The sequence below is a fragment of the Copidosoma floridanum genome, unplaced genomic scaffold (genome assembly GCF_036245765.1).
Source record: "Copidosoma floridanum isolate Cflo_tuat_1 unplaced genomic scaffold, Cflo_Japanese_pri ptg000016l, whole genome shotgun sequence".
Taxonomy (NCBI): Eukaryota; Metazoa; Arthropoda; class Insecta; order Hymenoptera; family Encyrtidae; genus Copidosoma; species Copidosoma floridanum.
The window spans coordinates 5198159-5220379 of record NW_028321893.1 but is presented as its reverse complement, the minus strand read 5'-3'; the positions used below and the strand labels follow the sequence as shown (position 1 = coordinate 5220379).

General features: G+C 31.4%; 1 protein-coding gene across 2 annotated transcripts in view; it reads right to left on the bottom strand.

Annotated features, from left to right (window-relative positions):
• Window positions 1-22221, bottom strand: part of Rpn2 (Regulatory particle non-ATPase 2) — a 492767-nt gene that overhangs the window by 386773 nt on the left and 83773 nt on the right. The window lies entirely within an intron of this gene.

Here is a 22221-nt window from a genome sequence, read left to right as displayed (position 1 = left end):
CCAACTGCAAGTCGAATAATAAATTCTGTTTTACAACTAGTGGTCTTTTTCAACAGGTGTAAAATTTGTATAAAATGCCAAACCAACAATTTTTTACATTTATCTTGTCATCTTTTATTAAATTTTGTACTTAACTAATGATTGCAATTTCACTAAAATTAATATGAACTAATCACCAATACCTGAATATTGCAGAATAACTGTAGAATATCTCTAAATAAAATGTAGTACATAAAACGCTATCGTATGATACGCTTAGTGTAGCAGTAGCTTCATGTCTTTTTAGAAGATATTTTTTGCTGGTCAGCGGGAGGCTAAGCTTGTGACAGAATGGGTAACAGTGCTATCATTTAGCAACAAATAAGCAATTAATTTTTTTGCCTGTATATCTGCTCAAACCGTTTCTACGTGAAGAGTAACAATGATTATTGGAAAACTTGAAAACTTTACTTTGTATTACTTTATATACCTTTTAATATTGTCTTACCCTTAATTCACTATTTAGTTAATGTTATACAAATAAACAATTTAACCTTATAAACAATATTTTTACTGATGAACGCTGGCGTTTTAATTGAATCTCTCACATATTAAGCTTATTACAACGTTTTTGATGTCTCATACAACGAAGATATAACCTTACTATGATGTTACTATGCCTTGCTAATTTATCTTTGTTGTAGAAGAAGATCGGCATTTTAACGGTTAGTTCATATATCATTGCAGGACATAAAATGTTTAAGATACTAGAATTAAATACTTCACACCCAAACAAAACTATTTTTTTCATCACTTTTCAAGTTCAGAATATTGTTAGTCATATTTGACATAAAACAATTTTCACAATAAATTATTATTTATAATTACAATGATTATGACTCTATCCTGTACGTAACATACTATGACCACGGCCATTACTATTGCACTACATAAAATACTTTTTAATAAATATTGTTTTTTAAATTCTTCTAATTATTACATGTACAGCTACTTCTTAGTTTCTACGACAAAAAATTATACTATAAATTATTGACAACGTCGTTTATCTTGTAATACCAACAGCTTTGATGTTACTACAATTTTTTCTTAGGTTAAGATTTAGTTACAACATTCATAGAATAGCAGTTTATTTCATCGAAATAGCTATACAAATTTAGAGGACTTTTTGTGACTTTTCTTTGTCATGGGTTCAGTTAAATAAAATAATGCGATTCTTTAATTACGCGTTTAATTTTACTTAACTTCATTACCACATACGACTTCTTCTAAGAAATATGTATTGAATTTAAGTTGGAAATATCAATGGCAGGGGTTAATAAACCTTGTCTTAACGTGTTTTATGCTGATAAGTACAAAGTAAATAAGTACAATCAATTATACTTATTTTTCTATTATTTGTTAGTGTTTCATGAAAAAAATCACAAGTATAATTCCAATGGCACTGGTGAATGAAATATAATATATTGCTTCTATTACAAATAAATAAAATACATATAAGAACTGTCATTACATAATTATGTTATAATTAACGTTATAATTATAATTAACAAAAAAAATACTTTTTTTCTAGACACTATTAATGTATACTTGATTTTTATTACTACTGCTAAAAAAAAAAAATTTCAGTAAGACCGGCTCGGTACATCTTTTCTTATGGCAAGTTAGCGATTTGATTTCTAGTTATACCAGCCTGTCCTACTAGCCGTTAAAACTAAAAACTTACGCCCTTTTACTTTGATTCTACAAAGCATACTTATGTAAAACTAATTAAATCGTAATACTCCTTCTCAATTAGATATTCTTTTATTTTTTTATATAAGTATCACGAGATAATAGCTAGGGCAATATTCTGCCAACTGGTCGAACTAACATCTTTTGATCCGGAATGAACTTTCTTAAAATTTCAATATGCTTTTTACCTTTTGTAATTTTGCCATCACAAGCACTTTTTAACATGTGAATAGTAGACCGTTTATCAATATTTAACGTAGTTAGCTGATGTGTACTAGTACTTAGCTCTTAAAAAATTTGACTTAACCAACAAACTTCATTAATTGCAGACATTGCAGCTGTATACTCGGCCTCAGCAGTTGACGTAGCTATTACACGCTGCTTTTGGGCATACCACACAACTAGATCTTCTCTCAGAAATAAGACTCTTGTAGTCGATTTTCTCGTGATAACATCTCCTCCATAGTTGGCATTTGAATAAGCCTGCAGCTCTTCGTTTCTATCAAAATGATCTTCAAGATCGATAGTATAATTCGAATATTGAAATGCTTGATCATCTTCTAGTGACTCTTCATTGATTTACCATTGAATCTGCTCAAGTAATCAATTGTAGAGATTATGTCTGGCCTTGATACAGTTGACGAATGTAATTAACTAGCAATAAATTGACGATATAGCACTGAAGAGTCCAACGGTTTATCACTATTAAAAACTTTTTAATTACCTAGCATTTCTTGTTCTATGGATACTGGTGCTGAGTTGAAGTTATCAAAACCAGACATATGATTTTCTCTGTACAGCCGGCTTGACCAATAAAAATCCATTTCTGTCCTTTTTCATTTCAATATCAAGAAACATCAAATCATGTTTAAATTCCATATCAATATTAATTTCAAATTTATTGCCCAGCTTATCCAATACTTAAATTATCTCATCTTGGTCGACTCATACTTTAATGCAATCATCAATAAATATTGCCATGATAACACTTAATTCATTATAGAACACACAAGTGTGTAGGATTAAATATCAAGTTTTTTGTCATTTACCATTTATCATTTCAATCTTTTGACACTTGCTTTAATCCATACAAGCTTTTCATTAATCTACCCATACGACCAGTGCCATCATTGATTCAATGCCTTCAGGTGGGAAAAGGTTAATTTCTTCTTAGAGAAAACTATTCAAAAAAGCTGTATTGACATTAGCAGTCTTAACTTCTATTTATCTTGACATTGCTGTGCTGATAACTATTCTTACACATTCATATCTTGCTACAAAACTGAACATTTGATACTAATCTAGTCCTTCTATCCGTTCATGTCATTTTGCTACTAAGATTACTTCAAGGAGATTGGATACAATCTTTCAGAGGGGAGGCAAAGCGGACTCAAGAGCGTGGAAGAGCGTCACAGCATTACGCGCAGATAGTAATACAGCTTATTCCTATGGATTACATCCCTTCATCATATCAACCTAACCAAAGTTTTTATTTTTATTTTAAAAAATCGTGTTTGTCTCTCTTTTTAGTATGGATACTGAAAAAAATCAGAGAATCATATGAATCCGCGGGATTTGAAGTATCAAAATATATTTTTTGACGATTTTTTAACTATTACTAAGGTATGTTAATTTTAGGTCATAACATGCTTCCCATCATAGCCCATATTAAACTGATCGATTTTCATTTTGAAATATCTTAATAACTACATGGCTGACATCGCCCAAAAAAAGGACGTTCGTTTCTTACAACACATAGAACGAATCAAAAACTAAATGAGAGCCTCTAACAATTGACAATAATATGTATCCAACCTCTTTAAATCTGCCACTACTCTTTTGGCTAACAATCCACTGGCATGTAAATATGATCCAAAGTTTTTACTAGTTTTCAAGTTTGCATATTTACGTGAGCTTATCATGCATGTCTTTACGCCAGTTGGGATCTTCCATAGCTTGACTGACTGAAATTTTTTACTTTATTTACCATTTATCAAGGCGTCATCATTATACTTTTTTGGTCTTTTTAGCTTTTTTCTTTCACGTACTTTATTAGATGACTGTGTACACTTATCGGGAAACTTCTGATCTTGTACAGTTGGTAATTTTCCCGACACATCTATAATTTCGACCATATCACCATTACTTGACTCTTTCTGATTCTTTTTTTTGTTTGTTTTGGTTTCTTTGCTTTCCAGCACAGTTTTGATTTTTTATGAAATATCACATTTTTAGAACTTATTCACACTTTCAATATACACTCTGTAACCAGATGAGTCCAAATCACGATCTACGAAAATTCCTTTTTCTGATTTTTTATCCAGTTTCCTTCTTACGTTATCTTGTACAGAGCAATATACACACAAACATAGCATTCACTACCAAATACTTTTAATTTCTTGATATCTTTTTTTTATGCCTCTAGAACCTGTCTGATTTAATGTAAAAAATACAGAATTCATAGCCTCAGCCCATAAATTCTCTTTAATGTCTTAACCACAAATTATTGATATGACTGCTTCTACAACTGTACGCATCTTCCTCTCTGTTCGTCCATTCTGTTCTGGGGTGTATGCAGATCAGATTTCTTGTTGTTAAATATTCCAAGTTGGTTAAAATTATTTAAAAATTTTTTATTGATCATCTCTGTAGCATTATCTAGTTTCAAAATTTTTTTTCTTTCATCAAGTTGATTTTCCACCATTCCAATATACAGGTTTAACTTTCCACAGCATCAACCTTGAACTTGAGGAAGTAAACAGTCCTGAAGTGCGAGTAATCATCGTTAAAAAACAAGAAGTACCCAGCTCTACTTACCCACTTAACATTTATTTCCACCTAAATCAACATGGACAATATCTAACACATTAGCTAAGGTGAAATAGGGTGTAGTGAGACAACGCAGAAATTGCAGGGTATAGTGGAACAGGAGGAGAAAATCATAACTGGTAAATTCATTTGTCAAAAAATATCCTTAAAAAAATTTCCTAATATTTCTTTATCTCTTAGCTGGATAAGACTCCCAAAATTGATTGTCGTAAACGTTCAAGGGAGTATGAAAAAGATATTTTATCAAGCTGTCCAAGCACTCGTTTGATGCATACGTCTTAAACGAGGCATTTCGCCCATTTTAGATGTGACACTAAAGTTGACTATCAAGATGATATATCGAAAATAAAATTTTTTTCGTACGTTCAAACTACTTATACTTAATAATATGAGACTAAGAAACAAGTTTTATTAATAAGGTCTTAAAAATAATTACTTCGTCATAAAATATAGTCTGTCCTAGTGTACCCTTATTTTCTACAAACACCATGCTAAAATGGAACGAGGCTTATCATTGCTGTCCTACTACTGCATCTTTTTTTTTAAAACTAAGTAGTATAGGAACAAGTGCTTGACAAGACCAAATTGTATTTTTAACAACTGTGATTTCATGCTTTTTACTATAGTAATCGTGTGAGTGTCATCAGTCTAATCTTAAATAGTAAAATTAAACTCAAATATATTTGTAGGATTAGTAATTAAGTGAATGAGAGCATTGTTACCTGGTAAATAGACATAATCTGATACCTTACCTTCGTGCAATCTGTATTAATTCATCTTACACAATGTAAAAAAATCAACTTTGCAGAAATTGATATATTTTTTTAATAATTAATTTTTATCATACTAATATTGAAAAAAAACTGAACAAAATCAGTACCTCTGAAAATTGTCAACAGAAGAATGCAAGATTAGTTTACTCACATAATATTTTCATTTGGTATTTCAGCCTTTAAAACTTGCTTCTTATCTTCACAAAAAAATCAAATAATTCTCCTTTAAAAAATGTATTTTCGGTAACCAATCTTAATTTTAAGATCAAGAAGGAAGCAGGTAAAGAAAACCGACATGTAGCGGTTGTTAATAATTTAATACATTACTTGAAAAAGAAGGAAAAAAAAAAAAAAAAAAAAAAAAAAAAAAAAAAAAAAAAAAAAAAAACGAGAAAACATTGAAAAAGCAGTACGTTTCTGTCAATAAACAAGAAAAAAAAAAAATGAAAACGCTAAAGAGTACGAAAAAAATTTATACAAGAAGTTTCAAGAGAGTAAAAAAACTGTTAGAAACAAGAAAAGAAATTAACTTGAAAAAAAATTTTTAAATAAGAAAACCGGAATGCGAATAATGACTCAATAGTACAGGAAATAAAAAAATGTTCAAATAAACTAGAAGACAATAAAAAAGAATTAAGTGCACGTTAAGTTTATTTATTGCAGAGCAAAATAAAAATAAAAAAAAAAGAAGTTTTAAGACCTTAGAAACTAACATTTGTTTTAAACTTGTATTCACTATTATTATTTCCGTAGTTTGTATTATTAATAATTATATTATTTAGTTTATGTTGTATTAAGCAATATTTTTTCCTTTATTATTAACGGACATAGTAAGTTAAGATTTTATGATATGATTGAAAAAAAAAATATTTAAAAGAGAAATCCCTTTTAATCTATTATTTTTAATAGTTATATACTCTCAAACGTGATAATTCAGCTCTTATAAATAAAAAAAAGTGTTCTTACATATACAAATAACATTGTCAAATACTGTCCCACTACTACCACATGCAGTGTCCTACTACTGCCGAGATCCTTAAAGACTATGTCCCACTACTGCAGATTTCATGATTTATTTGAAAAATTATTTAATTAAACGGATAATAACAAGCACAGTAAATAAATGTTGTTTCCTTAAATAACGACCAATATTTTAAATTAAAAAAAAAATCAAAGTGAATTAGCATTGGTGGAACTTCAAAAATAAAAAATAAATATTTTTTGCTCAAAAAAGTGTCCCATTTTACCTTACTTTGGTGTTTTCAGGATGACTAACTCTATGTTGCTTATCATTTACACTTCCTTCACGGACATAATCTCTACAGTCATCAATATGATTTATACTGCTCTGCTTCCAAATTTCTTTGGTAAATTTCGTATTCTGGTGGGCAAATTTTTCGTTTACACAAGTACTTATCATATACCTTTCATTTTGACTTTCCGTAACAATATTTAACTGTACTTAATTAAAATATCGTCTTTCTTTTTCTTCTTTAAACAACATTATAAATAAATTTTCATTGCATTTAGCAATAAAATTACTATCTTAGACCATTACTCATCGTTTTTTAAGAAACTCAGAACTGACAAACATATATTTATGTAAGGTCATATGTTTGTTGCATTACAATTATGATACCAGACTCTGTTACTATTCTTCAACAACACAATATCTTCAATATCAGAGTTTGACAGGGCTACACAAGCATTTCTCTTCTTATTACTTCTTTTATTAACCTATTTATTTAGCCACTCTCTGGCAAAACAGCCTTTTTTCTTATAAATATTACAAAGATAGTTACTCTTGTAAGATTCTAGATATTTTCGGAATGGTTCAACAGTGCAATCCTTCTTCAAGTGGCCTTCCTTCCTACACTTAAGGCATTCAGCTCCAGTGCTAACTAACTTACTACTAGCTGACTAATTTTTTTTATTTTTGTAGTTACTTTTAGAAATCAGTGCATTTTACTATTCTGTTCTTTTCACTGTTCACTTTTTATCAGTCTTTTCTCTTCTGAAAGTAGTCTCTTAACCACTGCAGTTAAAGTTTTTTCAGTAGGAAGTGTACAGTTCTAACCAGAGCAAAAGTGGTGTAGCTTTGCTGGTAATACTGCTAAAATCTTTGTCATAATCCAACTTTGTTTAATTTCATCTCCTTCAGTACTCATGTCCTCAGCTAACTGCTGCACAAGTATATAACTCTTCACTACTATTTTTTTTTATCATACTAAAAACGAATAATTGTTTTTGAATACATTCCAATGTGACATTTAATTTATTACCTTACAGAGTTTCAAGTTTAGTTAATATTTAAAACGCTGACTTACAATGAATTATCTTTAAGGCTATTTTGCAACTGAAATTCAGGCCTATCAGTTGTCTTCCATCTGCATGTGACTTCCTCTAAGCAACAACTGCTAGAAGTGTTTTAGCTCTTTCAGGTTTCTTGTTACTTTAGTTGCAACCTTAAATAGATCCTCATTTTTTGAAGTTTAATTCAATTTGAACCTTTATGACTGATAATTTACTTGACCTTGACTATTCTCAGACAATCCCTCTAACTGTGACCTAACTGCGTTTATGATGACTGAATTCAGACTTTATCTTTCTTGACCAGACTCGATTTTTTGTAGCTGAACCAACGATGATGCTATTACCTTACACTTAACCTCAGTTTTGCTGCACCATTATAACCTATTCTTGGCCCATAATCTGTTGATGAACCTTCTGTTTACTTGTCTGAGGCTCATGAACACAAGGTCAATAAATACAATCAATTGTACTCTTTTCGCCGTCATTAATTAATGTTTCATGAGGAAAAGTGCAAGTATTATTGAAAAAACACCTGTGAATCAAGCACATATTCACAAATCATTACTTTGATGATTTTTTTTTAATATTATCTTATACTCAAGTTTATTGAAGATCACTCACTTGCGAAATTTCGAAGGGATTGCTAAACGAGTTTTACCATCTATTACTAATAGAAATAGAAAATTTTATCCTAGAAGCTTTGGGAAACATTGGAATTAAAACTTAATTTAATTTTTTCAAAACCTCTGCTGATGATTTTTCTTACATTCAGATCTCCCATATATATACATTATGTATCTATGTATCTTATATTTCATTCGTGAGGCATATACAGTCATCGATAAGCTTCTATTAGTAATTTACTTTCATTAGAATTTTTAGAGGTCCTTTTATAGTTAAACTTTGTTGAGCTCAATAGTGCACCTGGTGGGTTAGGTATTTCTGGATGCTTCGGCAGAGATAGTTTTCTTGGCATTGTCAGTTAAACTTGACTGTACAGTGGATCGAGGGACGGTGTGACCAATTTTCCACCATATTCAGGATCGTATTTTTGTGAGGTATATGTCTATGTTCATCAATCATGTATGTGATGAACTCAAGTATAATCTCACAAATACCCATTTTAATTATCCGGAATCTGTGATTTGTTCGTTAAGTTGTGTGCATAGTAGTCCTGAATATAATACAGACGAGTACGAGAAGCTGATGCATTAGCCACACTGTCTCTTGGCTCTCTGTATTGGTAGTATCTACAAAATTAGATAATTATTGAACAATCATAAAAAAAACTCTAATATAAATGTATAACATTTATTTGAAGCACGATGCTATAGCATCAAAATTAATTTTTTTTTTAATACGTGAGAAATGATGAGCTTGTACAAGAAAATGGGTTACGTTTTTGTACATGCAAAATTAACGAAATAATGCGAATTTCTTTGAGTAATAAGTATTGCAAAAACTAATTATTGTTAAAAAAGTAGGTTGATATAAAAAAAAATAGTTTATTTAATGACATTTTAGTTCTTTATATTTTTGACAGACATACTGTTATATTTTGGGTCAAACTTTATTTTTATGCGGTGTATAATAATAATATTAAAAATTAATCTAATTTTACCAATAAGTAAGTATTAACATGAGTTTTTTAATTAATCAACATTTTCTCATCTAGTACGAGTAAATTACAATATATACAATAAGTAGTTGTTGTAAATATTTAAAGTGAACATTCTTAGGATTGAACGATAGTAAACACTCAAGTAATGACGAATAGCTCTTGTAACAATAAGTCCGCGTAAGTAATAGTTTCATAATTGAGTTACTTTTTAGATAAGTAGCTCCTTTAATTTTCAGAAAAAATATACACAACAAATGTTTCTAATTGAAAAAATACTTTGCTATCACTTGTCCACTGACTTCTTATAATTTTAACCGTAGGTCATACTTGATTAGACTAAGAATTTTATAGCAATAACTTATACATTTGGGTACATATTCGTAGAATCTATTGTAGGACAAATTTTTATTATTTTGTTAACTTACTATACTTTACGGTGTTTAGTGCCAGATCATGGGCTCAAAGCGTTATAATAGTCAATGGCAGATATGATAGGATCACGTAGTTAAAGCGGTTTTTTATTCAAGATAAGCTTCCATGGATTTTCTTCAAAACTGCTGTACTCAATACGCACTTTGTGTGGATATAAGAACAATAGTTTGTTTGGTATTAAAAAAAAATGATTTGCAAAAGCTAGAAAAATAAATGTGCATTCTTGACTAACAACCAGTGTTTTAAGGAAGCTGATCTAGACTTGCTGCTCAGTTTTAGGAAATGTGTGCAAAAAAAATTAATTTTGACTTAAGAAAAACTTTGACTTTATGATAAATAATTTCAGGAGTCTTGGTGTTGGTTTAAGAACATAGTTGTACATTTACTTTTACAAGTAATTTAAGTCATAACGTGACGAACGATGGAGAATGTAGGTTAATATTTAGTGAGAAATTCATTTGGTACAGTTCACAATACATATTTTTGTGGAGATTTCTCAATTCAATTTGTCACACATTCGTTATTAATTTTTTCAGACGTATAAGAGGACTATTATCTTACATTAAAAAGTTTGTTCGAATGAAAAAAATTATGAGAGTAAATACGTATCCAACTATAACTGTTGATTAAATCTATTTTTTCATAAAGAATACAGGTTATGATTACTATTAAATATCTCCCAACACTATATACTTACTGCGACTAGGGTTTCTAGACTACCAAACTAAAATCCCCTCCTTTTCACCTACTGACGACATCGCAAAATAAGGAAGAATTATATTGCTATCGCTATTATTTTTGCCCATTTAAATAGTATTCAGAAACTTTCTGGCCACCCTGCAGCCTCCACACAATGTTAAGAGCCCCTCGTAACCTCTCTGACGAATAAGAGAAAATTCTGTAGATTTGTCTGTTATTGTAACCCAACAAGGCTTACCATTGTATTTTGTGACACACCCACAATCCCCACACATTGTTAGATACACTCCACGCCTTTTATGCCCCCCCCCCCCCGAACCGCAATATACAGGGAAAAATTTTACCGTTTTAACACTCCAAAAACTTTTGATAAAACTAAGAAAATGTGTCCGTAATTTTAATCCAATAAATTTGTTCTGTATGTCTTCTCACTCCACCCTATAATGTATTAAATGCCACTGTTGTCTTTAGCTACGTATTTTCATATATTATTTTAATTATATTCATTTCTGGAACTTTTAATTCGAACAAATCTAATTTTCTGGAAAGAAGAGTGCTCTTTGGAGATACGAAGCTCACACACTTATGTAATTTATTTTTCTATAAAAGATTTAATGTATTAACTTTTCAAAACTTACCGTTTGATACGCCTTGATTACTTTATTTTCTCTTTCCATCCTCACAATCTAGCTAGATCTAAATGACTTTTATATTACTTCAAATGATAAGATAATAATGATCTAATAATTATAATGCTTAAATAAAACTCGATCAAGTCGACAGATAGACGAAGGGGAAGTGGGAGAATTGTAAAGAGACGTTGCTGTGCTACTTTTCATTTCTTTCTTAAGCTTATGGGTCGCGGAAAACGCCACAGACATCATAGAGCGCTAGTAGGGCAGGCAAACCATGCCATACTTAACATTATTATTTAATATGAACTTCAATAAGTTGTCACGGCGCAGCCGTAATGAGTCTACGGGGCTGGGGAGGGGAGACTGAAAAGGAGAAGAGAAGCGGAACGAGGCGAGTTAGACTAGCTTGGGAATCCATGCAAGACGGTTGCGTAGAAAGAGATTTTGAGAGTAGAGTGGCTGTAGTAATGTGAAGAGGTTAGAAGTGCCGGCGAACAATGGAGAAGCGTGGGAGCCAGTCGAGATCGACGCTGAGATAAGTATCTGGGAAGTTCACAGGTTTCGTTCCAGATCATAGCCGAGAAGTTTAGCTGGTGAGGGCGCTCACCAGTTCCTTCAATGACCTGAGATCTCCTTCGAGCTTGTCGCCACGCTTTATATTAAAGTCAAAACAAGTAAGTCTGCGAGTCCATCTTTAAGCCGAATTTTTATTTTGATACGAAAGGTCTGTCCGTCGAGTAGGATATAAAGGCGTTCAAGAGATAGCGGTATTAGGCAGAAAGTATCCCTGCGCACTCGTTTGTTCTGGTATTAATAATATACATCCAAGTACACAATTTTATACACTTCTTTGTATTTGTTTGTATTAATTTCGTGCATAAGAATTTACAGTTATAAATGCTCGTGTCTTCCAACCCAAGAATCCCGTGGCCCTGATCCTATGCATGTTATCCAATGTTTAGATGCTACTTGCGTCAAGAATAAACGTGCCATTGAGGAATGAACCAACTAACCCCGAGGCACTCAGTATTGACTACAACAGAGGTAAAAATCGCAGGTTGGCTGACCTGTGTACATAAAAGCCTGGTCGAAATTAAGTAAGGCAGGACGTAAGAACACGTTCTATTTCCTACATCATACACCCCCACACACCCCGTTTCAAAGTTTTAAATCTGAGGTGCGTAAGCCATTTTTGTTACTATTGTTTGTTCCATAAATTTTGTTTTAAATACTGTACAATTTTTTGGCATGATACGATCATACATATCCATTTAATATCAAGAGATAAGAAAATAATATGAACCATGGTAGTTATCGACAGTAGCCCTACGAAACCACGAAGTGACAGAGCATACTGACATCTGATTTTAACAAGAAATTAACAATCAATTAATGAAATCATTTACTCACTTATAATTTCGTTTAGTTACAGTAGTTTATTTGAATTGTCATGAATTTTCTCATTATTTCCTTTTTTCATGATGAACCGGATTGTCTCCAGCCTACTTATACGTACATAGTCTTGTATACGTGCTAAAAAACAACTGTTTAATACGTAATTGTCATCATTAAAGATAACTATACTTTTCATTCGATAAGATTTTTAGTTAAAAATATAAAAATTTGCATCATTTAAATAATCTTTTTCTTAATTACTTTGACTTTCAATTAGCATTAATATTTCTTCTCAAGTTTTTGATCTTAATAAAAATACGATAACTGTTCGTACGAAAATAAACATTAAAATAAAATATAATTTTTTTCGATTGTAATCGTGATAAATGATAATTTTCAATCACATGGACCAAAAACAGCACTATAATTTATATTAAACTACAATTATCAAGATATGTTCAAGTACTGTTGTTAAGCTTAGATTTTTAATTAATTAAAAAACTTTGTTATTGAAAACAATATTCTCTATGCACCTGATTAAGGTAGGGGCGCCAAGTAAAAAGAATTGTACCTGACTGAGATCGCCAGACCGCACGTAGCCATATGATAAGACTTTTAAATCAATAAAAAAAAAAAAAATTTATTGAGATTGAATTGATCCAATAAATCTGTGATTATTTTAATGGTGTACGGTGATAAGTTATGTTTGGTCTTTTCATGTAAACTACAAGACTGGTAGAAATAAAACATGGATGAAGACTGCGTTAACACAGCATATATGAGTACGTGTACATGCTTGCACTAGTGTAAAGCTTGAGAGATACAAGTAATCATATAAAAATATAATATAAATATGTAAAAGTCAACCTTACCTACGATTAATATTCATGTTTATTCAACACCGTGTCCTGACGAATAGACAAACGCTAGCAGTACTTGTGTTTCTTAAGCTTCACACAAACGCAAGCATGTTTAATCACTTATATATGATGTGTTGACAAAGTTACAATCCTTGTTTTCATCTTTTCTGATCTCTTGGAATATGTAACAACACCAAACAAAATTAACTACTGTAAATTAGCATAATTTACCCTTGAATCACTTATTAATTTGGTCAATCGACTCTTAGTTATCTTTTTCTTGTTTTAATTAACCAAAGCATTTTCTCATAAAGCTCCGTAAATTATAAAAGTCTAAGGGCGGGATAATTTCTCTCACTTGGTGGAACCACCTAAACTCTAAGAATTCATAAATTGCCATGGCTTACTTATATTTGATCGTAAAAGATCTTTTAGCCAAAAAAACCCCACAGTCATGCTTTACCAAATTCGGTCCCATTTGACTTATTCCTGTTCCCCAAATTTTAGAGACCTATGGAAAAAATGCGATTTGAAACGACTAAGAAGTTAAAGACTGCATGGCTGCGAAAGTGCTTCCGAGAAGCGCTTTAAGAATGGGTAAAAGGGTTGGCACAATTTTTGTAGTGAGTATCAATGATAAATTGGTTTGTACAACTAAATTCATTTCAAAAATTGTTTTTTAGCCCAATAACGGCATAAAAAACTACTTTTCTGATCGTAGCATTTTTCTTGTTGGATTTATAAAAAAAACCTAAGACAAAAAATGTAGGTATTCGAAAAATCAAGAAAATAAGCCATGATGATTAAAAGACAAATAATTATTTTTGTTGTTAAATGCGAATAGCCGCTAAAATGGCCGTTTTCAAAATTAGTTCATAACTAATGAACAATTAATCTAAAATATCCGAAAATGTTAAAAAATTTAAGCTCTTGTATGGCACTACACACTTCTAAACCTAAATGGTGTATGTTCAACTGTTTTTGCACAATTGCAATGGTTGATGAAAAAATTAGTTTTTTGACAACTCATTTCTACAGCTAAAATGAGGAAAAAAAAAAAAAAAAAAAAATGCCTTACAACCCCCTGAAGACAAAATAATTTTTTATTTTGTTTTAATTCTCACGGCATTGTTAACTAACATTGACAGTATAGTGTTTTTATTCTTTTGTATTGTTTGGATATGTAATCCTTAAAGAACTATTAGAATAATGACTAAGTATTGATTGTTGAACAATAAAAAAAGTTATGCTCCCAAATTATTTAGTGTGTTGTATTATTATGTCTGTAATGAAGACAAAGCAGCAAGAGAGAAAGAGTCAATATTTATTGTACATTATCTACACGTGACTGAAATCAGTCTGTTTTCTACTACAATTATTATTTCTTCCCAAGGATTTGTATCATGTTGTTGTTGGGATGGGTTCACTTGACAAAGAAACGTCTTACATAAAATTTATTATGAGCGATAGCACTTCACATAACATTCGTCACTCTTTTTAATGATGTTACAAGTTTTTCCTAAAAAGTAATTTTTAATAGCGCAAGACCGTCTAAGTAACTTGTTGTCCTAATTTTCTCATAAATAACAATACTATTAAAATTATTAAAATTTTTTTGTTGTTTCAATGTAACGTTTATATTACAAAAAAAATTGTTGTACTATTTTCATTTTTTTTTATTCTGTAGATGTGCAATTATGAAGAGGCCATGAGAATAATGGCTAAGTATTGAATCCTAAACAATAATTATCATGTCTGCAATAATGACAATGGAGCAAGCGAAAAGGAGAAAACATTTATTAAATAACGTTATACTTACTGTTGGAGTAATAAAACTCTAAATCGTCTCAAATAAGAAATAATAACGTATTATAGCATACATCATGCTACTTACAAGGCTGTCGATAGATCTGACAGAGATATATACATAAATTTTCCAATTAGAATACTTTACAGCATTTGTGACGGCTAACCTTCTCATGAACATAATTAAAAAATTAGAATAATTGTTCTGTTCATACAAAATTTGAGTATAGCTGATGGCTTATGTAATGGTGCAAAATTACAAATAACAAAACGACTTGAATTTAATATTAAAGAAAAGATCATAACTGAAAAACAAGTTGCAAATAGAGTATTTACACCCAAAATAGTTTTGAATACAATAAAGTTATCTTCGTTACCGTTTACTTTTTACAGAAAATAATTTTCCTTAGTCTTAACGTTTTCCATAACAATTAAAAAATTTCAAGGTTAAAGTTTTAATAAAATTAAATCAGATTTAAAAAACCACTATTTTCGCATGGTTAGTTATACGTCACGTTATCAAGATGCCGAAGTGAAAACGGAATGTATGCTCAATTAAAACGTGATAATAATTATGAAATAGTAATTATTGTTTAGAAACAAAATATTTTAGGTTTCTTCATCTGAATAAATAAAAAAATTCAATTTTTATTTATTTTCCTTAGCAAAGGCATAAAATTTTACGCCATGTCATTGCGTTACATCAATAATAAATTTTTGTACGATTATGCTTTCACTATCATTTTGTAAAATTGGAAGAATCTGTCTATAAACTTTCTTCCTATTACTGTTATTTTGATATAAAAAAAGATATTCGTATCAGATAAATCACCCAATGTTCTTCTACCTACTGCTAATAAATAAATATATAGTATCTTGACCCCCAAAGCCCCCACACCATATTTGTCAAATCTTACTGACTCCCTACTAACCTTTACGGATCTCGATACATTTCTCCACACACACATGTGTATACAAAACTTTATTTAAAAATTTATTTTATCAGTAAGCTACGACATGTGTGCGTGTATCTGTGTATGTGAGAGGGGGGCTCTACTTACAAATTATGCTACAATTACAATATTTTTTGAATAAAGTTTTCATTAGATTTGACCAAGCCTTATAAACTTATGGCATTGATTGTTTAGCAGGCAAAAATATGCTTGAAGAAATGTGACCAGATTCGAAGAACTAAGGCGTTTCTCAGAATTTTTCGGAAGCAATAATTAGCGATGGGGGCAAAGAAAAGATTACGATTCTGGTTCTAGGGATGTAAAGAGGGTAGACTGCTTATTTTAAGCATAAGTGGTAAATTTCTAGTAGAAAAATAGATCTGTCCTTTACTTTGCATTTTTAGATAAGCCTGCTTGAAATCACTAATCTACTTTTTATATGTTTATGGACATTCCGAAAATTTATTTGTTATTTGAGCTGACTTTCTAACCTTGTTTCACATTCTGGCGATAAATCAAATCACGTTACAATATATTCACGTAAATAGTGGCTTATTGCACGTAGTCTATAGAAATAAGAGTAATTTAATAGGATTGTTTGTATTACTAAAAAATCAATATTTACTGACAATGTTAAAATGAAAAACAAAACCAGGGGTTGGTCTCGGAACCCCGGCAGAAGTAAAACTTCCAACTCAAATGTTATTAAACTCGATATAACAGAAACTAAGAAAGTTAGATTAGATCCAATTTTAATAGTTCTTTCAATATCCGATATTAAAATCGTAAAAATTTTATTATTAATACTTATTCATGTACGCGATTGTTTGTATGAATCCGTGGAACATTTATTTTTGCACCTCAATAATTATTTTCTAGATGTGGGATTATTTTTGGCCTATCTGGCTTTCCTTTCGAGAAATGACTATTTTTCTAATTTCAAGTGTTAATGTTGTAACAGAAACTCTTGGAAGATTTTGTCAACATTCGTATGAATATTCCAGACATGTCATACAAAACAAAAATTTTTTTGACTTGTTTTCATCAAGATACAGTCAAAAATTAAGAAAATTGAGGTTATGTCTATGCAAAGTCTAACCTTTTTCCATTGGTGCCCATCGATCATGTGGTTTTCCTTCAGAAAACTTGAAAAAATCGTTATTTTGGATCTAGCTTTCTTTTCGATATTTAATTGTTTTTTGAATGTTAAGAGGTTATGTCGTGGAAAAAAAATTTGTTTGAAGGTTTTGTCAATGACAATATTAATTTTTCAAACACGATATAAAAAAAAAAAAAAAATTTTTACTTGTTCTTTTTAAGATACAGTAGAAAAAAGAAATTTTTGAGGTTATCTTTGTGCATAGTCCAACCCCTCTATGTTTGTGTACGTTGATCATGTAGTACTTCTTCAGGAAACGCTTAAACATTGTTATTTTTAGCCAATTTTGCTTCTCTTTCGAGATACAGTTTTTTTCTTGTTTTCAAAGGTGAGACTGTCGCATTATACATATGTAATACTTCACGCACGTTTTTTTTATATACATGTATACATATGAAAAGATAATTAGGAAAGGAGAATGAATTTAATATGTTTTTTTTAAGACTTTAAAGACATCTATCACCATTATACTATTTTGTACACAAGCAGTATACAACAACACAGCGTCGCTCTGACTTACCGACATTCCCACGAGGACCGGAACGTATATATAAGTACAATATACATACGTATACTTTGCCTCTAGTGAAGGTACAGCTGTTGTTTTTATCTTCCTTTCTTTTTTCTCCATACCTATACCTCAGCTCAAGCAAGCGCATCGGCTTAGTCGTAGCGTTAAAACATATACTTGAGATATATATATATATATATATATATGTGTGTGTGTGTGTGTGTGTGTGTGTGTGTGTGTGTGTGTGTGTGTGTGTGTAGGTATAGTAGTAGCGTGAACGGGGGGAGTGCGTGGCACTTTAAATACTTCGTATCTCCACAAATTATGGGTTTTCTTCATACCGGTAAAATTCATAGCTGGTTCTCAAAAATTGATTGGGCTTCATCAGCTGTTAGTCTTAAAAGAGAACTGGGATTGGTTTGTATGTGCGTATGTGCGAGCATTGAGATGCGTGTGGGCATAGCATTCTCTTTCTAGGCTGTTGACCCACTTACACAGCTGATTTTGGATGTTAAAAGTCACCCTGAGCTGTTACTTATATTCTTAAATCTGCAATTCAATTTGCTACATTGAATGTAAATGACAAAAACAATTAAAAAATCAAAAATTAAAAAATACTAATTGAAAAAGGCTCATTAGAGCCTGTAAATAAGCCTTAAACCGAAAATAAAGTGCACCGAAGCTAACATTTTCACGAGCTACCCCAGTTTAAAGAATAGAAAAGTTGTCTTACGACCCACGAGAGCTGGGATATCGATGATTTTTCAAACGAGAGCGATTTTGAGCACACGTTATTAGATTCTGAGTCAGCCGCGCGCAAGCAGCTGCAGTGGAGGGGGTTCTTTCAAGCCTTGGTTGAGATAGTCACCACGCAGGGAACCCTTACTTTTGCATTGTGTTTTCGATGGAAATCAGCAGTTAATGATTAAAAATTTTTGTTTTCCTCAAAATATAAGTATTAGGGGTGTTTTAACAGGAGGAGTTAAGAGCTCGCAGGTAGTATAATTTATGGATAAGAACCCACTGAATTTAGCGGTGTCCTTGTTTACCCCTCTAACTGTGGAAAATTTTAAGATATTTGCTTTTAAAGTTCACACATCATAAGCAACTCCTTACGGAGCAACATAAATACATCTTAATTTTCTAACCATAATGTAGGAGTTACATATCAAGATAGTAACTGTTTCGTAATAGTAAAGTATTCATCAAGTCGTTGTATTCTACTTGTATTAGTATATAGTTTTTACAGTCATTTACTGAGGGAAAAGAAGTACGCCTGCTGCCCCGCACGACAGTTGTAGTACTAATTAACAAGTCAGCTCGTGTGCCAGGCAAAGGAGCAACTGGCGTTCCCATGTGAACTTTTGAGAGTCTATTATAGTACAGCAGTAGCCCCAGTCATATGATACAGTATCTGAGCTTGTATATAGTACGTTATGTATTCTAAGTTTTCGCACTTTAAACGCTTTTAAGCCCTCTTGGCATGACATGTTTTAAAATAAAAAAAGCATATACTTCAATAGGGATTCACTCTATTAAAAATCTTTGACTGAGGTTTCGTCACTGTCGTTATAAATAATATCCAATACAACAAGTGTGCGTGATAATTTTTACATAATTCGTGTAAAAATCAGCTTTGCACATTAGTTCACACTAGTTGCATAATATACTTTTAAATTAGTTTTACATCAACCCTTACTTTATTTTGTGGTTAAGTACAAAATGATATATACATCCAATAACCTAAATGTTTTATGTATATTTGTTGTCATATACGTCAATAATTATATACTTGAAAGAACAGGGTATATATGAGCCACAATTGGTATCCAAAAAAGGCGGACAACGCCATTAGCTCATGTAAACTTACATAAGGTGGCGATTTTTATAAGCCTCGACATTAGACTAGCCTATGCTTTGCCTTACCCCTACCCAACCGTTGTTCGGATCTCCGAATCCCAATTAGGATTGGCAACCTAGCGGTCGTGCCATCTGTTGGTGAGTTCGGAAGCAGCGAGAGAAGGCTTTTTTGCAGGGTCAAAACTCCATCAGTGCTTTCTAGTGTGATTAAATTAATATTTATCAAGATTAATTTATCGTCATCTTATTGTATGTAATAAGAAGGTTAGTTAAAAGTGTACTTTGAACAGCACTGTAACATTGTTGACAAAAAAACTGACTTGCCAATTTTTATTCAATTTAAATTTTGTAATGTGTACACTGGCATGTATGTACACTCGGCTCTCCTTTTTTCACAAATTTTCTGACAGTGTTGAGATGTCACGTACTTATGTCAAGTATGTTTGTATAATTTAAAATTACAGATAACCATAAGTAACAATGGACATTCCAAAAAAAGCAGAGTTTAGTGCAGCGCTTATGGATGCCGAAATCAAGATTGCGAGCATGAACACTTGACATTTTACTCCTTTCCTTAGAAAAATAAATTTATTTACGTCAAAAATGATTTTGGAAACTTGGAGAGAGTTAAAATTAGAAAACTGTGGATGAAAGCTCCACAAATTGATGAAGACCGATCATACTAAAGTTTGTTCTTATCTTTTTATTGACACTGACTTTTTTGCTGACATTTTAGTTTACTAAAAAATGAAATATACATTTTTAAAACTTAACCACACAGTCTCTATAAAATGTATATGCCAGTGTAAACATTACAAAATTTAAGTGAAATAAAAATTGACAAGTCAGTTATTTTGTCAACAATGTTACAGCACTTCTCAAGATACACTTTTAATTAACCTACCTATTACATACCATATGACAACGATCAAGTAATCTTGATAAATATTAAATTAATCACATTCGGAAGCACTAATGGAGTTTTGACCCTGCCAAGAAGTTTTTTCTCGGTGCTTTCGAGCTCACCAACAGATAGCGCGACAGCTAGGTTGCCGATCCCAATACAAGCGCAAGTAGCGTACCTCTGCACAGCACGCCAATAACACATATTTATAACTCGGCGTAAATATCGGAGAATGGGACGGTTAGCATGCCACTCGAGAGTATCTTCCGTTCCACAGACTAAAGATGCTACCAGCTATGTCAAAGAGTGAAGCACGTGCAACTTTTTACTTAGTGTACATATACATACATGATGGTGTTCGCACATGTACTTACAGCAGTGATACCAACTGACACACGGATTTTTGGGTTAGTACGAGTGCTCGCTGGAGCCCCCTTCAGAAGTAACATGTCCAAACCCGTACACTCTTAACCAAAAGTAGAAAAATGAACTCTTAAAAGTATAATACGTGCAATTAAAGCTTTTGAAAGTATAAAATATGAAATTTGATCTTTTAAAAGAATAATATCAAAAATTCTACTTTTCAAAAGTAAAAATATCGTATTTTCTACATTTAAAAGTAAAAATTTTGTTATTTCTACTTTTGAAAAGTACAAATGGATATTTTCTACTTTCCAGAGATTCTTTATTATATCTATAGAGACAATGAAATTCGTTTGAAGCGAGTATTTACCTCAGGTAGTTGCAGTTATGACGACATTTTTTAATTTACTTCACTTCACCAATATAAAAAAGTAACAAAACTGTCAAGTCAAAAGTCTATAGATGCCTTTTGACTGGAACGAGGATTAACAGGTTATGTCGACATTGTTAAAGTTATCCCCAGTGTATACTACATATTATATCTTTGAAAAGTCTAAGTTCTGAATTTTATACTTTTGAAAAGTATAAATTGTAAAATCATACTTTTGAAAAATATAATTCATGATATTATACTTTTATAAGAACTAAATTTTGATGTACACTTTTGGAAAGTATGAAAGACATAATTTTTACTTTTTGCAAGATGAAATGACTTGATTAATTCTTTTCAAAAAAGGAAAGAAACGTTTCTACTATTGAAAAGTAGAATTTTAAGGTATTCTACTTTTGTTTTACATAATTTCTAGTTTCGAGCGTTCATTTTCCTACTTTAAGTTAAGAGTGTATAAAGAATTTTAAGTAATATAAGTGTAACATTAGAACGATAAAAAACTTTAAATATTTTTTATAATTTTGTTTACCATGATGAAATAGGGACAACAAGCCTTTTGGACTGCCCTGTGCTATTAAAAATAAAACATTATGTAAGATTTATGACATTATAAGAGATTCACAAGCATTATGTGAAGTGCTACAAGTCATAATTAATTTCTAGAAAGACTTTTCAGCGGCGAGTGAGTCCATCCTAACAGCAACATGATAAATGTCCTTGGTAAGAAATAATACGTACAGTAGAAAACAAACTGTTTTAAACTATGTCCAGATAATTTATAATGGTAGTTTTCCTACGAGTTTGAAAAGTCTCTGTTTGCGAACCAAGAGGTTTGCGGCCCAAGCCGAAGGCGAGGGACGTAACGAGGTTCGTAAAGGAGACTTTTCGAACGAGTTCCGGAAAACTGCTTTTTCGCCCGAGCAAGTACCAGCCTCCCAAAACCACCCAAGGGCGGAAATAAATATTTTAACCTTCATCCTTTGTCA